The following is a 13,556-nucleotide window of genomic DNA, read 5'->3' on the forward strand; positions in this document are numbered from 1 at the left end:
TCAAATGTTTTTTGTTTCACCTTGGATGAAAGCACACATCATCCAATAGATCTCTGTACCCGCCTCAAAGAAATATTTTTTAACACTTTGTGTCTTAGTTTGTGTTTTGTTCTTTTGTGAGTGTCTTTATTTTCCTCCTGTGTGAGTTTGTTCTTGCTTGGTTTGTCAATGTAATTCAATTCAACTCATATATCACCACAACAAAAGTTGAGTCAGTGCATTTTATATTGTAATGTAAAGATACTACAAACAACCTTTGGTGACAGTGGGAAGGAAAAAACCCTTTTAACAGGAAGTAACAGCCGAGTGCTTTTTTCTTTTGTTCTTACACGAGACACCAGTTTGCACTGGTGCAACTCCTCTGCAAATCTGGCTCTTAGTATTTCCCCATATCTGCGGTAGTTTCCATCTCAGAAAGCTTTTTTGGTTTTGGATGTTTGTTTTTGGTAGTGACGTGAAACTGCAGTTGTGCAGAGAATGTATCAAGGCTTTGAAATAATCCAACATTAATCACCACACTGAAGAAGACTAACATCACAAACTGTGTCGCAAATATTACCCTCACCTTTTCAAATGTTCTGTTAAGAGTAAAAAAGTAAAAAAAAGTACCATCCAGCATGGAAATACCGAAATTTCCCACTTGTAATGGTGGTAAAGTACAGCCTGTGGCTTATTTGGCTTTCCTACTGAGTCTGAGCTCAGGTTTCATGCAAAGCCCAGTGGGTTGTGACTCCTTCACACAGAACAGGAGTTAAAATTTTACAAAAGTCTTGAACACCTTGAAATGAAACTTATAATAGGTGTTTGGATGTTTGAGTGGTTCTGATTCCTTTTTCTTTCAGGCAATTGCAGAAAAAGTATCACAGCCAGGCGACTGGTCAGGTCCACTGAAAATGTCTCAAATGGTTTGTCAGTAATTATGTCTGAGGCTGCGTCCTGTACCTACCTGGAGACGTTATAATTAGCTCAGCTGTACTGCAGTGCCATGCTGAGCCTCAATACACTTGTAAAAAAAAAACAAAGAAAACTACTTGCAACTCATTGATAACTGAGTGTCGGTGAGATATAAGTATCTCTAATCTTCAGTCAAGCACAAAGAAAAGGCGAGAATTCAGCTCTTTTGACACAAAGAACAACTTCATTGTTTAGTGCTGCACAATACTATAAGTCTCACTGGGTACGGCATAGAAATTAATGCCTATTCTCATTCCAATTCAATTCAATTTTATTTATACAGCGCCAAATCACAACAACAGTCACCTCAAGGCACTTTATATTGTAAGGTAGACCCTACAATAATACATACAGAGAAAAACCCAACAATCATATGACCCCCTATGAGCAAGCACTTTGGTGACAGTGGGAAGGAAAAACTCTCTTTTAACAGGAAGAAACCTCCAGCAGAACCAGGCTCAGGGAGGGGCGGGGCCATCTGCTGTGATTGGTTGGGGTGAGAGAAGGAAGACAGGATAAAGACATGCTGTGGAGGAGAGCCAAAGATTAATAACAGATATGATTCAGTGCAGAGAGGTCTATTAACACATAGTGAGTGAAGAAGAAACATGCAATGCATCATGGGAATCTCCCAGCAGCCTACACCTATTGCAGCATAACTAAGGGAGGATTCAGGGTCACCTGGTCCAGCCTTAACTATATGCTTTAGCAAAAAGCAAAGTTTGAAGCCTAATCTTGAAAGTAGAGATAGTGTCTGTCTCCTGAATCCAAACTGGAAGTGTGACAGATTAATTATTAGTTGAAGTTCATAACGGGGTAAACAGTAGTGGTTAAAAGTTACTCAATTTATTATTCAATTTATTTCAAATATGTAAATGTATAAACAAGGGTAAAAAAAAGTCCCGTCAAAGAGATGTAATGTAACACAGGCAAAACAGTAAAAGAGTTCATGACTTCGTTCAACCGGATAACAATTCTTAATGTGACTACAAGCTGTGTAAAATTCAATCTGTGATCTACTTGTCGAGCCTGGGGAATAATCCATGTGATTTAGTGATCATGATTGATTAGTTATGCCTGCCATTGCCGGAAGGGGGATCTCTGGTGACTTATCCCCTTTCAGCCCATTTTCAGGGTGTAACAGAAGCTGGTTCCACAGAAGAGGGGCCTGAAAACTGAAGGCTCTGCCTCCCATTCTACTTTTAAATACTCTAGGAACAACAAGTAGGCCTGCAGAGCGAGAGCGAAGTGCTCTAATAGGGTGATATGGTACTACAAGGTCATTAAGATAAGATGGGGCCTGATTATTTAAGACCTTGTATGTGAGGAGCAGGATTTTGAATTCAATTCTGGATTTAACAGGAAGCCAATGAAGGGAAGCCAAAACAGGAGAAATCTGCTCTCTCTTTCTAGTCCCTGTCAGGACTCTTGCTGCAGCATTTTGGATTAACTGAAGGCTTTTCAGGGAGTTTTTAGGACATGCTGATAATTCCCAGGGTATTAATAGCATTTTGATGCTGGTGTGGGTCATTTATAAAGCACCTTCAGGTGACTCATGTTGTGATTTGGAAATACTTAAATTGAACTTAACTGAAAGCCAAGCTGTTCTACCACGGTACAGATAGTAGGAAGTGAAACAGAGTATGATAAAGGACAAAGATTCACACAGGTGGACTATGTAGAAGGTGTAATCTGAAAGAGATAGGAGACTGCAAGGTGGTGGCAGTGGGGAGCGTAGTATCAGACTTTGTACATCTCTCCAAAGAGAGGAGGAAAAAGAAAAGGCTTATAGTGGATTGCATGTACTCCTGGACACTAAGGAAGATGAAAAGGACTTGTATCGACTGACTGGTCAGAGAGGTTGAGCTAGAAAGGATATGCAAAGAAGTCAATGATTCTATCCCCAGTTCCTCTATTCTGATGGCGTGCATGATGCTAAACCTGCTCTCAGTGTGTGTGCATGTGCATTCATGCTTGTGATAAACAAAGTGCTGCATGCACAGAACAAAGCCCTAAAAACTGGGCTGGTGAATGTGGCTTGTAGCAACAGAGCAACTTCAGTGGTCACAGAAACCAGAAGAGCTGAATGTAAATGCTAGCCTATTTTACAATGTGAGTCTGCATGTCTTTTTGTTTCATTCATCAGTCACTTTTGTTACAGGTGTGTTATAATATACATTACAGCCTTGCTAGAGCTGGTTACTTGCTAAATGTATGTTCCACAGTCACCGATAATGACTTCATGCTTAAATAGCTGTGGTGAGTGGAAGGAGCTGTCAGACCACAGTAATGTCTCCTGACTACCATGGGACTCGTTTTTTTCTGCCCTGCCTTTACTCCACTGACACAGTGTAAATGTTTTCTATTTCCCATAAGAATCCTACAAGATTCATGACAAATGTAAGAAATACATTAGCTTTTTGTCACATTTTCACACCATGCCATCTGTTGCATAAAACATGTTTTTTCCCACAGTACCCGAAGAGCCTCTCTGTGTGAAGGATTTTTTTCATTGAAATAAAAGAGCCTCTGAGGCTCTCTGCCATTTCTTTAAATGTCACGTCCCTCTGCAACAGGAATAACTGAGTCCAGGTGATTTGGGGTTATTTTTCCGAGTGTGGCTATTTGTAGAAAAATTTGTTTGTTTGTTTGTTTGTTTGTTTGTTTGTTTGTTTGTTTTTTTCAAATAGATCATATATTATTATTATTATTATAACATATTATTACATGAAAGATTATATGACTTTTGTCTCCTTAGTGTAGTGGTGACACAATTGCCTGACAAGCAAAATATTCCTGGTTTGATGCTGGGAGGGCATCCAGTGTAAACACAGTGTCTTCTATCTGATTTATGTCAGCATCATATCTTCACTTGGGTTCAAATGACATATATTTTATCTGAACTTTTTTTAATTCTTTAAACGTGGGCGGTTGATGGAAGTTTATGGGAGTCAGCATCCAAACAGCCTGAACATAAACTGCAGTTTTTGGAAACTTCCATTGTGGCTTTATTTTTTCTCCCTGGAGGTCACCACTTAATCAATACACATATGTCAAGCAAGTATAATGCCATCCTTACAGACAATGTTTCTGCTCTATTTCAGTTTCTGTCTGTTTTCTCTTCTAGAAACACAGAGAGAGAGCAGGAAGGAGTGCAAACAGGGAAAGATGCAAGACCACCCCGGGGGAAATTGCCCTACATTGTATGTGCTGACAACACGCCAACGCAGAGATTAACTCTGTGAAGCGCCACTGAAAACATCCCTCCCCTGCACGTCTCCATAGGCCATTAATCTGAGATGACATGCAGGAGACCGGCGAGAGGTATAAGGTGTGACTGAAAAAGAAAGAGGCTGTGACATGTATTTCCAGAGATATTGGCACTATCATCACCTTTCTCACTGTCATGTTTGTTCAGTGCTTTCACGATATGAATAGGCGATGAACTGTGGTCCAGCCTTTAATTCTTTTTTCATATGAGTTCTTGTTTAGGCTGTCAGAGCCAGTGCAGCAGGAGAAAACATCATCGATGCAGGAAGATAGAGTGTAACTATGTAGACTCAGGGTCTGATTTAGCAGTCGTGAACGAGATATGTAAGTGTAGTTTGACTGGACTTCAGCAGTTGATGTGTGTGAGCAGGAGAGCCTTTGTCAGCTCTGTTTAGATTATCTGTGCACGTCTTAGAAAATAAAACCTTAGAATGTATTAAATTAGTTATTTTCACAAAGACCTTGAATGTAACTTATTTTCAAGTGTCAAGTTTCAAGTTTTATTGTCATGTACAGATAAACAGTGTAGCCACATTCATCCATAATGAAATTCTTTGGCTCCTGCTCCTGAGCTTTACATGAGCATATAGAGAGTGTGCAGTTATATTAAGAAGAAAATAACAGAATTTAGCAGTAGAATAATAATAATAATAATAATAACAATAACAATGAAAAGGAGAGAAAAAAGTACTATTTGGTATTTACAAGTTTGTGCAAGAGTATTTACAGGTTGTGCAAAGTTGTGCAACAAGCATTTAAGTGGCATTTGTTGAAGTGATAGTGTGCAGACTCCTGTAATTGTAGTGAGTGTGTAGTGGTGTGTATGGAATGTCAGCAGTTCAAAAGCCTGATGGCTTGTGGGTAAAAACTGTCTCTGTGTCTGCTAGTGTGGGTCTGGATGCTCCTGAACCGCATGCCAGGCGGCAGGAGTGTGAAAAGTCTGTGGCTGCCAGTTCAGTCCTGGTGATACGCTGTGCTGATCTCACCACCCTCTGCAGAGCTTTGCGGTTCAGAGCATTACAGCTGCCATACCAGGTGGTGATGCAGCCAGTCAGAATACTTTCAATGGTGCATCGATAGAAGTTTTCTGGGGTTTATGCTGAATCTTCTCAGGAAGAGCTGCTGTCTAAATCTTACTAATAATGCTTCACTGAGTGAATGGGTTAAATGCAGAGGAATTTCCCCATGGGGATCAATAAAGTAACGGTGGCACGGTGGTTAGCACTGTTGCCTCACAGCAAGAAGGTCCTATTAATGTGTCAGTTAGCACATGTGATGAATTAAACAGTCAGCGTTTAAATCCATCTATTTAAATTTAATAATAATAATAATAATGTTACTTATTAAGAAATAGCCAGGCCTTTGCCACAGGACACTAATAGATCCCATGCACAAAGAATAACTCAAATAGACTCAGCTGGTCTCTGTGCAGTTGTTTCGTCTGTTGTGGTTATTTTTGATCTTTTGTTTTTCTTTACAGTCCTTCTGATTGAGCACACTCATAATTAATAAATTCTTATAACAATCAATAAGTTAGCAGCCAATCATGACTCTGAATGAGTACTGTACTAATTCTACAATCAGTGTAAAGTTACTTCAGCTAATGAAAAATAATGGATATATAGCTGAAATAATTGCTTGCCTGCAAGGCCTAAAGACTTTGGCAGAGAGCAAATTATAAAAAATAATAGGCTAATGGTTAATAGCTTATGCTCAAAATAAAATTGTATTGCAGTACATTTAACTAAGAAGGTTCAAAACAAAAAAAGGGGTAGAACAGCAGATAAATAAAGTCATAAATAGAAAGGAAAATGTAAAAATCCTCACTTCCTCAAAACTTCTATAACCTTTTTGCTATTGACAAAAACCCCACAAATCCGTTTCAGTGGCAGTCAGGCTGACCAAATGTTCTCACGTCTGCTAACGAACAGGCAGCAGCTGCTGGGGGCGTTTGTGTGTTACTGATAGTTGTGGTATGAATGTGGATGCTCCACGCTGCTCGCTAAGCTGTTCGACTGCTGTCTGATCTGAGGTGACTTTGGCTTGATGGCACTCTACTGCTCAATTAGTTTAATGTGTGGAGTTTGTATGATGTCACAACAGAGAGCTGCTGACTGCGTGCTGAAGGCGCTCCAGCCACCACTTCATCACCCCGTGTCAAACACGCACAGTTTAATAAGAGCATCTGAGGCTCTAATTCTAATAACCATCTCTTATACCATCTGAACCCGCTCCAGATCGATTACCAGATCAACCTGCTGTCATCTCTTGATCTGCGGTTTCACCTTTGGCTGAGCCCCACAGATCCATCAGGCCTCGCCTCCCTCACAACAAAGGAGTGAATCAGCTTTGTTTCGCATACGTCGGTGTATTTAGAGAATTCACTGTCAGTGATTTATTCATCTGCTGTCTTTGTTGTTGAAGAGACTTCTTCTTTGTCTTGACTTAAAGAAGCAGCAGGCTTGAATATAAATTAGTTAATCAATTTCAAATGGCACAGTTGGCACGGTGGATGGCTCCAGCGCTGTTGGCGTGGAAACCACAACTCCAGATAAGACATTTAGAGCTTGTTAACTGCAATCAGTGCACTCTGTCAATGTCGCTGCCCGCAGAAGCTTCAGAAACCCTTCAAACCACCACTGGGCCAAATTTTATTTCAAGGAACTTCTACTAATTAAGTTACTGGAAAAGAAAAACACAGTCAAACACACTGGAAAAGTATTTTATCTGATGTAGCATATGTGGTAAATGGTAAATGGTAAATGGCCTGTATTTATATAGGGGACTAGTAAAGTGTGAGGAAGTTAGCGACACTCTTATTGGGCTGACCATTTGCTTGTGTGACCAAGTGGTCGGCGGGTTTATGAAAGAAATAATAAAATGACAACGCCACCTGGGGGGAATTCTAGCCCCCGGGAAATATGAACTTTAGAAATGAAATGTAATTAAAAAGAACAACGTTTGCACAGGTTCAGGGATGCACACTGAGGCCGGCTCAATGTATTAACACCATTTTATTTATTAAAAAAATAAAAACAAAACAACAAAGACAGCACACTAAATGTCTCAAATAGTGTCCCAAATTACAACAAAATAAACATACAACTGGGACTTACCAGCAGCGGTGGACCAAAAGAAAACCACACAAAAAAAAACCCACTATAGTCTATTCACCTGGTGCTGTACAACAAAAGTGTGGAAACGACCCGCCACCTAAGGTCCCACGGCCGCTGGTAGATCCTCAGTTCACTGAAATAAAAGCACAAGATATACACATTAAAAAGGATAAAAACATGGGACATAAACAGGCTCTCTATATACTAAAAAAAGAAATTAAAAGAAAAACGGAGACCTGCAATAAAACACACTCACATACACACCACAGAGCACAGATTGGAAATACTCGTGCTCTGCGAGCCAGCCCACAGCTGGTGCTGGTTCCGATTGTCCGTAGCCCTACTCAGTCTCGCGCAGCTCTCCACAACTGGGAGAGGGAACGGGAGAGGCGGTACCAGTTTTTGTAACACCAGCCCAATATGCAGCTGAAGATCGCCCCAACCAGCCGCGAAAGCTGGAGTAAAACGATAGTCCAAAAAGGGGCTTAGCGTGAGACCCAGAGCCCCCAGGGGCGAGGCGAGGCCAGCAGCAGGAACAAAACTGGACGGCCAACAGATCGGAACACAAGATAAAACAGGGCAAGACAAGACAGCAGCTAGGCAGGCGTCTCGACTCTTTGCTTAAAATCAGGCAGTTGGTCCCTGAGAAGGTGCGGCAGCAATCAAACCCTACAAACAAAAAAGGCAAAGATAACCTTAATCGTCTCTAATTTACAAATACTAGCAGCTATAATATAAGCGACTTACCCCAAGACTGGAGGCGCTGTACTGTACGGTGGACGCGTCTCTCCACCACAGCTGGAGTAAGGAAAAGAGAAACAGCCGCGCTGTAGCGGGCCGCAGAATTATGACTACTAGTTACCGACTTTTGAGAGAAATCAGAGGTCGAAAGGAGGCCTACCTGTAGCAGTCACAATCCGATCGTATCGGTAAATTAACCAATAGGCCAGCATTTACTGCTGTATCGCACCAGAAGCTCGGGAGGAATGATCCAACAAAAAAAACGGCTTCCCTTTATACAGGTAAACACCACCCTGTAATCAATATGCAGGTGGGTTCCTAATTAACCCAATCACACGATACAAGGAGCGAGTGCAGCGGAAAGAGAGCGAGGGTGGTAGAGCGAGCGAGAAAGAGAGAAAAAGAAGGGCGAGTAGCCCATCCGGCTACAACTGCTCTCTCTAACAATTTCAGATTTACTGGCATTGCACACATAAAAACATCAAAACATTCCCAGGTTAGAAATTCCTAGATTACCTTTTATTAAATTAGTCCTTAAGGGTCCATCTGAAATAATAGTAACATAGTATCAACCTCTATCTCCAAAACGAGCATGGTGGCATTCTACTTTTTAAAGTTATAAAATCACACATCTGTCTTTTCACCACACAGCAGCCCTGGGAACAGTGCTCCCAGTTTGGAAGCCCATTTAGTGTTTTGTGGGTCACAGAATAAGCCGCTGACTGTTGTTGTCATTTTCAGTTTCAAATTACAGTTCTCAGCCAAACTACAAGAGTGCATATTGCAGAGTATTTCCTTCTTATTATGCCATCTACAGCATTAAACTGTTTTTTTTTTAATCCACAGACGGGAATAAAAGTTTGGCTGTTTCAAAAGTCACATTAAAGGACTTCCGGTCGCTCGGGGGATGTAGAAGGTAGAGGAAAAGACTGCTCCGCTAACTTGTCTACCTTTTCCACTCCTAAACCAGCCAATTCACAACAAAACTACTGAACTGAGTACGTTTTATTTTACGGGTTCCGAAATTGGGTTTTGCTCGTTCTAACATGGCCTCAAAACGAACTAAAGCGGCAGAAAGGGAGGACGACGCACCTAAGCTGAACATGGCAGCCATCTCCTCCCTTCTGGAGCAGCATAGGGAGGCATTGGCCAGCGACTTCAAAACATCTCTTAGCCTACTGGAGTCGAAGTTTGACGAAGTCCGCTCTGCGGTGGAAGATCATGGCCAGCGGCTCGGATCTTTAGAGCTAGCAGCGGTTGACTTAAGCCAGCGGGTTAGAGAACTCGAGAACATTTGTTCCAATCTCAGCGAATCTAACACTAAACTTCTGGCTAAAGTTACGGACTTAGAAAGCCAAAGTAGGCGCCAAAACCTGCGTATCCTGGGACTCGAGGAGGGCATTGAAGGTGGGCGTCTCACAGAATTCTTTGCAGATTTGCTCTGCGAGGTTTTCGGGAGGGAGAGGCTCCCGACCCGCCCGGAGATCGACAGACCCCACCGTATACCTGCCGCTAAGCCAGCCCCAGGACAGAGACCGCGCCCCGTAATTATACGCCTTCATCGGTACCAGGTAAAGGACCTTCTTATCCGAGAGGCCCGGCGAGGAGGGAAACTAGAGTACCATGGTCGGCAGATTTGCGTGGTGGAGGACTACTGCCCGGAAGTTATGAGCAAGCGAGCGGAGTACCGTGAAGTGATGTCTGAGCTGTATAAACGAGGTCTCAAGCCCGCTCTGCTGTATCCTGCACCACTTCTCCTGGCGGCGCAAGACGCTGGCTTCATTCGGCCGATGAAGCGAGGAGATACTTGGGTGACCTGCCCGCTACAGCCGAATCACCCTGAGAGCCTGCTTATCTGGTCTTGACGTTTGTCCGTGGGACAGCCCTGTGAGTAGATTGTCCTGACTATCTTCCTCTCCTGGGATATGCAAGGACTTTCGTTCATATTCAGGCATTCTACTCTCTGTTTTAGTCTCTTATTTGTCATCTTTCTCATACTCTGTTTTCAGCTGCACTTGTTTTCTTACATTTTCAGTGCAGGACTATGGGTAGTAACTTAAACTTTGTAAGCTGGAATGTCAAAGGCTTGAAAAGAAGGAAGGTGCTCTCACACATAAAGCAGTTTAAAGCAGCTGTTGTCTTTCTACAAGAAACACATTTCCGTAATTCGGATAACTCTCATCCTATATCCCGATGGGCAGGGCAGCATTTTCTTTCCACCTTTCAGGCTAAGGCCAGAGGCATTTCTATTCTAATTGACCAAAATATTCCCTTTGAGAAACATAATGTAATTTCTGATACGAGTGGCCTGTACGTTTTTGTTTCGGGTAAACTTTACAATACGAAAGTAGTGTTGGCCAACATATATGCCCCCAATATTGATATTATAGATTTCTTCCAGTGTGCTTTCTCATTGCTGCCTGATCTGAGCTCATACTCTCTCATACTTGGTGGTGACCTGAACTGCTGGCTGGACCCTGTGTTAGACCGATCCTCCCCGAATCCCTGCACTGTCAGTAAAACTGCTCTTTTCATTTAATCCTTTTTATCTAACTGTGGTGTCTCTCGTATGTTTGGCGCTGTTTACACCCCCACAGAAGAGAGCGTTCTTTTTTTCACAGGTACACCACACTTATTCTAGGATCGATTATTTTCTTATTCATAAGCAGCTGACTCCATGGGTCCAATCCTGTGAATACCAGACCATAGTAATATCAGACCGTACTATATATACAGGGAGTGCAGAATTATTAGGCAAATGAGTATTTTGTCCACATCATCATCTTCATGCATGTTGTCTTACTCCAAGCTGTATAGGCTCGAAAGCCTACTACCAATTAAGCATATTAGGTGATGTGCATCTCTGTAATGAGAAGGGGTGTGGTCTAATGACATCAACACCCTATATCAGGTGTGCATAATTATTAGGTAACGTCCTTTCCTTTGGCAAAATGGGTCAAAAGAAGGACTTGACAGGCTCAGAAAAGTCAAAAATAGTGAGATATCTTGCAGAGGGATGCAGCAGTCTCAAAATTGCAAAGCTTCTGAAGCGTGATCATCGAACAATCAAGCGTTTCATTCAAAATAGTCAACAGGGTCGCAAGAAGCGTGTGAAAAAACCAAGGCGCAAAATAACTGCCCATGAACTGAGAAAAGTCAAGCGTGCAGCTGCCAAGATGCCACTTGCCACCAGTTTGGCCATATTTCAGAGCTGCAACATCACTGGAGTGCCCAAAAGCACAAGGTGTGCAATACTCAGAGACATGGCCAAGGTAAGAAAGGCTGAAAGACGACCACCACTGAACAAGACACACAAGCTGAAACGTCAAGACTGGGCCAAGAAATATCTCAAGACTGGTTTTTCTAAGCAGGGCTCTATACTAACTTTTTGACATGGGCGCACCGGTACGCCTAACTTTAAAAATTTAGGCGTACCGGCACAAAAGTTAGGCGCACTCAAATTTTTCAACCGCATCGCTTAACACCGCAGTTTTACATGTGCACTTTCTTTGGGGGGGAAGTCCACACAGACAATATTAATTTCTAAATTATTAACTAACAAACTTGTGCTTAAAGTGCTTTGTCAATATTGTAGAAAATGTTAAACTTAATCGTCATCTTGGCCTCCTCTGACGACCTGTTTGCTGCTGTCTGCTGCTGAAAGGCCGTGGGGAGAGGGGACACTTGGGCAGTGCATTTACTGCAGCATATAATGTGTTTTCTGGATACACTGTGCTTTTTCAGCATTCAAATATTGATGGCACCGTGTCAGAGCACTGGCTATGAATTTCAGACAGATCAGGCCTTAACTTAACAAAAAAGTTATCAATAGTTCTTTTCATCTTTTCTTATTACCCACAGCTACAGTACATCCACTTCTCTCAGGCCTAGGCTGCTCACTAGGGCTGAGTATCATCACTGATTTCTATAATCCATTCAATTCCGGTTCTCAAAGTCCTGATTTGATTCAATTTAGCCTCAGACAGTCAGAAATATTATAATTCTGATCATTTATCAGTACTGATACACATGAGACTTCATCAGAATTGTGAAAATCACAGCAGATGCCTTTGTGTGAAAGTAACTGAGAATAAAACACAGGAAAACATGAAGGAGATTTTCCTGGTCTGGCTTTTTATAGCAGATAACCTTAAAAATATTCTGCAATTTTGCATAATTTTAAGAAATTTAAATTTCTTCAGTATTGAACAGCAGAAATTAGGCTTTCTTGTCCGAGGTCATTTAAGTGAAAAAAGAAAAAGCGCTGTAAACAACGGTAGACTGGTGGGTAATAAGCGAATGAATAATGCAGAAAACAGATTTGAGACGGGAAACTGTTCCTGAAGTACAGAGAGAGAGAGAGCTGTGCAGGAAGTGTGATTTTTATCGTGGTGGAAGCAAAACAGCAAAAGTCAGAGGGAATTCATGACGACATTGATCAAATGTGAAGCGCAGTTTGCTGCGTCTTTTGCTGCTGGCTCGGCGAATTTTGGTTGGAGAGAGACAAAACCTGCAGCTCAGAATCAGCGCAAAAAGACGTAAACACAGCACGGACCCGAAGAATCGCTAAGCTCCGACAGCGTGTCCGTGTTCAGGCCGTCGGGTGAGAAAGCCGAGAAAGACGAAGCTGATTCTGATGTGTCAGGTCCGCTCTGTGTTTAGGTCTTTGTGTGGAATCCGTTAATGAATTGATATCGCTTTATTCAAGCTACTCACCTCTCTCTTCCACCTGCACTTTCAACTGGACCACGGCCAATCAGAGAGGTCCCGCCCCTGACTATCTCTGATTGGTTTAGTCCACGATAGGGGCAAAATGTGTGTCTGTTGTTGACCACACGGAGAGTTGCAGAGATTTTTTTTTTTTTGTTACCGGAACAGTTGGTCGCACCTGTGCGACCAAATATTTATTTTTAGTCGCACCACTGAAAAATTTGGTCGCATTTGCGACCAAATTGGTCGCACTCTAGAGCCCTGCTAAGGTTTTATGGACTGATGAAACGAGAGTGAGTCTTGATGGGCCAGATGGATGGGCCCGTGGCTGGATTGGTAAAGGGCAGAGAGCTCCAGTCCGACTCAGACGCCAGCAAGGTGGAGGTGGAGTACTGGTTTGGGCTGGTATCATCAAAGATGAGCTTGTGGGGCCTTTTCGGGTTGAGGATGGAGTCAAGCTCAACTCCCAGTCCTACTGCCAGTTTCTGGAAGACACCTTCTTCAAGCAGTGGTACAGGAGGAAGTCTGCATCCTTCAAGAAAAACATGATTTTCATGCAGGACAATGCTCCATCACATGCGTCCAAGTACTCCACAGCGTGGCTGGCAAGAAAGGGTATAAAAGAAGAAAAACTAATGACATGGCCTCCTTGTTCAACTGATCTGAACCCCATTGAGAACCTGTGGTCCATCATCAAATGTGAGATTTACAAGGAGGGAAAACAGTACACCTCTCTGAACAGTGTCTGGGAGGCTGTGGTTGCTG

The sequence above is a fragment of the Copadichromis virginalis genome, linkage group LG1, assembly GCF_057382275.1.
Source record: "Copadichromis virginalis isolate Kocher_CV1m ecotype Utaka linkage group LG1, C_Virginalis_male_GT1.1, whole genome shotgun sequence".
Lineage (NCBI taxonomy): Eukaryota > Metazoa > Chordata > Actinopteri > Cichliformes > Cichlidae > Copadichromis > Copadichromis virginalis.